The sequence below is a fragment of the Melanostigma gelatinosum genome (assembly GCF_949748355.1).
Source record: "Melanostigma gelatinosum genome assembly, chromosome: 17".
In the NCBI taxonomy this organism is placed as follows: Eukaryota; Metazoa; Chordata; class Actinopteri; order Perciformes; family Zoarcidae; genus Melanostigma; species Melanostigma gelatinosum.
The window spans coordinates 12,004,422-12,009,299 of record NC_136650.1 but is presented as its reverse complement, the minus strand read 5'-3'; the positions used below and the strand labels follow the sequence as shown (position 1 = coordinate 12,009,299).

Sequence of the window (4,878 nt, the reverse complement as noted above, 5' to 3'; positions counted from 1 at the left end):
AGAGATGTTAAAGTGAGAATACAGAATATTAATATTGTTACGATTGTTTCAGCACTTTGAAGTAAAAAGCTTCTTAAATGTAAATATTTCTTGTAAAATAACATGACTGTTGTCTCTGATTGACACACTTCTACACCGACTGCTGGATGCTATAATGTAATAATAATGATATGATCACGTTGCTGGTACAATATACAGATGATGATTATAAATTACTGAGACACAAACAGTTGTGAGATGTTTCTTTCAGAGATGAATCATCGATGGAATGAATCCGATGCTTTGAGGAACCGCTTCATCTTCAGACGTCATAGCAGCACTGAAGGGCTGTGGCCTCTGCTCCTGACCCCAGGTAGGATATTGCTTTCTACTCGTGTTATTATCGGCCTATAACTACTGAAAACACATTTGTCCCCCGACACGGTAATGAAGACTCAGAACAACGTCCAAAATGTACATGGGCAGACCTGAAGATACGACCATCAAGTCGATCATAGATCTTTAGCCGAGAGTGTTCTGGTACCAAGAAGGCTTCTGAATCCTCTACGCTCCAACATGACCGATCAATGACCGGCACAGAACTCCAACAACAAAGCTCCACTTGGGTCCAGATCATGAACCCTGGAGTCCCCCAGTCGGAGACCTTTCTAGAGCTCCACCCAGAGACTCTGGTAAGGCCGTGCGTAGCCACAACAAACAGTCAGACTTCCCCTCAGCGACTCGCTCTCCACCCTCTGGTACCCCGGGGAGAGGATAGAGTCCAGCTCCTCTCCAGCAGTTTGGTTCCAGTACCAATGCTGTGCGTGGAGGTGAGCTCAACTACATCTAGTTGGTTCCGCTCCACCTCCAGTCTGTGATGCCTTGGCCTGTGGTGGCACCATGGATATCTTTTAGGCTGTTTTCTATTAAATAACAGAACAAATGACATTTCTCCAAAAAGCTCACCAGGTCACCGGATGTTCTCTCACCGTCACTCAAACAGATGTCAAAATAAAAGCTCACCAGGTCACTTAAAAGAATGTCAAAATAAAAGGTCACCAGGTCACCGGACGTTCTCTCACCGTCACTCAAACAGATGTCAAAATAAAAGCTCACCAGGTCACCGGACGTTCTCTCACCGTCACTCAAACAGATGTCAAAATAAAAGCTCACCAGGTCACTCAAACGGATGTCACAATAAAAGCTCACCAGGTCACTCAAACGGATGTCACAATAAAAGCTCACCAGGTCACTCAAACGGATGTCACAATAAAAGCTCACCAGGTCACTCAAACGGATGTCACAATAAAAGCTCACCAGGTCACTCAAATGGATGTCACAATAAAAGCTCACCAGGTCACCGGACCAATGAAATGCAGCTCGCTGTGTGATTCTGTAGTTGAGAACGTTTAAACCGTTTGAGGATATTTCATGTGATCATGTAGAGGACGATATTTGATCAAATCGTTCCCTCTGTTGGTTTGTTATTTCTGTTTATTGCAGATGTTACGGGCTGTGGTGCTTCCACTCTATTCATGAAGAACATGAGAGAGCTGGACGTAGGTTTGTGTTCATAGAGCTGTAACTCTGTAGACCTCCAGCATCACTCGCTCCTCCATCAGGAGAAGATGTTCACGCTGTAGATCTCCAGCATCACTCGCTCCTCCATCAGGAGAAGATGTTCACGCTGTAGACCTCCAGCATCACTCGCTCCTCCATCAGGAGAAGATGTTCACGCTGTAGACCTTCAGCGTCACTCGCTCCTCCATCAGGAGAAGATGTTCACGCTGTAGACCTTCAGCGTCACTCGCTCCTCCATCAGGAGAAGATGTTCACTCTGTAGATCTCCAGCGTCACTCGCTCCTCCATCAGGAGAAGATGTTCACTCTGTAGATCTCCAGCGTCACTCGCTCCTCCATCAGGAGAAGATGTTCACGCTGTAGATCTCCAGCATCACTCGCTCCTCCATCAGGAGAAGATGTTCACGCTGTAGACCTCCAGCATCACTCGCTCCTCCATCAGGAGAAGATGTTCACGCTGTAGACCTTCAGCGTCACTCGCTCCTCCATCAGGAGAAGATGTTCACTCTGTAGATCTCCAGCGTCACTCGCTCCTCCATCAGGAGAAGATGTTCACGCTGTAGACCTTCAGCGTCACTCGCTCCTCCATCAGGAGAAGATGTTCACTCTGTAGACCTCCAGCGTCACTCGCTCCTCCATCAGGAGAAGATGTTCACTCTGTAGACCTCCAGCGTCACTCGCTCCTCCATCAGGAGAAGATGTTCACGCTGTAGATCTCCAGCGTCTCTCGCCGGAGTGATGTGTTAAGCTACTCATCCAGGTAACCGTCCCTCTGTTACAGGTGGTCCTTCCAGCCCGATCCAGTAATCACTGAAGATGATGGAGTCTGAGGAGACCCACGTCAGAGCCAAGCTACCGGTGGTCCACCGGAGACCCCCCAGGGAGACGAGACCTCCACCACACCGAAGACCTCCACCACACCTGAGACCTCCACCACACCTGAGACCTCCACCACACCTGGGACCTCCACCACACCTGTCTGATGATGCCGTGGACTTCCTCCCAGAGGTCCAGTCACCACAAACACAACCAGGTGAGTCCTCACACATCTTCAGAACCTCTTCAGGTCTACTGCTGCAGGACTGAACCATGTTTTAACGATTAATTTATTGATGAGCATGAGATTATTTTATTACCTGATTAATCAAACTATTAATTGACCAACATGAACATAACTTCATTTATTCACTGCATGTCAGATCAACCTGTTACTGGAGAATCTTTTACTTCAAACTTAAAAAGTCTTGTTGATTTATTTCATCACTGGATTAATATTCAGTTAATAATATAAAGATAATATCTATTTATATATATCGCGTGTTTCCCATCAACCATGCTTGACAGAAGGAGAGGACACGGTGACAGTTGGGTGACCTCCTGCAGAGCGTGCAGCTGTTGTACTCTGCTAAGCTCCATGTGTGGGTTTGACCGAGTGAAACCCAACATAAACTTTGTCCGATGTCCTTCCATGCTCTGGATGTCCTGCCGGGTCAGTGCCCAGCTGCTCCCTCTCTGCGTGAGTGATCACGTGCTGGATGTTAAAGTTAAAGTTGTATCCAGTAGTCTCTGTTACCTGTACAGCACCTGTGTGAGAATTCTAACTCTGGTTTTGTTTTGTCTCAAACTTTCGCAGCTCTACAGTGCGGGCCCTCAATAAGAACTTCTCCATTGCTTTCCTCTTTCCCGTCTTCATCACTCTCCTCTTCTTCCAGCACAACAGGACTGTGTATGACATTGTGGCAGGGACCATTGTAGTCCAGCGCAGAGGAGGCAGATAGTTTGTGCCGAGTGTCTTTTTAAAGTTAAACCGGTCACAAATGAACTACCGACAAAAGCGATGCACTGGCCCATTTCTTCACTGCATCAAACAAGGACTGCACTTTAAAATTCGTGCGGTTTAAGCCTGGTTCGTTTGAATCAAAAGAATCCCGCTTTACATCTTTTGGTGTTTGCGTTTACCACAGAATCAACAAATAAGGTGTCAGGAAACCCTCTTAAGTATTGTGATTTTTGCAAAATATGTTCAGCTGTAAAGGGTGCTGTCTCATATGACGTAAATCTTTAAAATATGTGCTATGTCATAATATACTGCTTATTTATTTTTGTGAATCTTAGTCTTTTATTTGTAGGGTTCAATTATTCATCTTTTACAAACAGAAACTTAATAATTAATTAATAATTCTTTGTTTTACTTTTTAATTATTCTTAAGCGCTCGGACTGAGGGAAAAATAATGCCCGGCTTATTTGTACCTGTTCTTTGTGCCTTTTAGATGTGCTGATGTTCTGTTATTTGAAATGGGACGATAACTTTTCTCCCCGGTCGGTGAGGTTCAAACAGAAGAAATGGTGTCTGTGTGAATCCCCTGCTCCATATTTTCTGTCTTCAGACTTGTGACTCAGGGCAACCGCTGATTGTCTGATCTGCACTATTGAACCGTATACTGCTCATGTCAGATTTCCACTCAATATGCATTTTGTAAAACTCTTCTGGTGTTAACGATTGTCAATGATTTATCCTCATGTTATAATGTTCAGCAGTCCAGTTTAGAGTTTACTTCAACCCGCAGTATGGCTATTGATTACTATTAAAGTGGCACACAAGTTATGTGAGATGTTGAAGCTGCAATCATATTTGGGACATGGCCTCAAAGATCCATGTCTTGAAAAACAATTTTAATTATTTGATCAAAGAACACATTTTTTTTGCGCATGAAATCTAAATAACCCATGTACATTTTGATAAAACCTAAACAACAAAAAAAAACAATGTTAAGAACATTCATTGATAGTCATTAAAACACTAAAAAGCAGTGTAAGAAATAAAATACACTTAGGAGGAAGCTTTTGAAGATTAAATAAAATATTCCATGTAAACTCTTTTCCACGGTTCTCATTTTAAGACTTCGTTCCCCTTACTTATAATGTAATTGATGTACTTGTTTGGTCCTTGATTACAAGAACACGTGAGGTATTTGAGTGTGTGATCACAGTGCAGTGTCCAGTGAGTATTGACTACTTTAATCTAAAACAGCAGGTGTCCCGTTGTTGCCATTGGGACAAAGTTTCAGAGGTCGGCAAGTAAAAAATAAAAAAAAGAAGAAGGGCTGATTTAGCTAAAAAAGTAAGTGACAGGATTTTCAGAATATATTCGGAAATCAATTTCCTTTGTCTCATGCCTGAGAATGTGGGGGATAGAGCTACTGTGAAACAGAAATGCAGGATTAAAGGGATTAGCTTTACTTAAACACCTGTAACGGACATTACACGCTCTGGTGCAACCAGCACGTTGTGTGCACCTTAATCTCAGCATTTGCCTTT

The 4,878-nt window shown here is 43.6% G+C and overlaps 1 long non-coding RNA gene across 1 annotated transcript; it reads left to right on the top strand.

The window, feature by feature from the left end:
* The first annotated feature begins 218 nt into the window (after positions 1-218).
* On the top strand, positions 219-3,342 carry LOC306791280. The gene is made up of 4 exons (XR_013772738.1): positions 219-352; positions 2,341-2,592; positions 2,904-3,075; positions 3,193-3,342. It is a non-coding gene; the product is annotated as an uncharacterized lncRNA (long non-coding RNA).
* Positions 3,343-4,878: the final 1,536 nt, after the last annotated feature.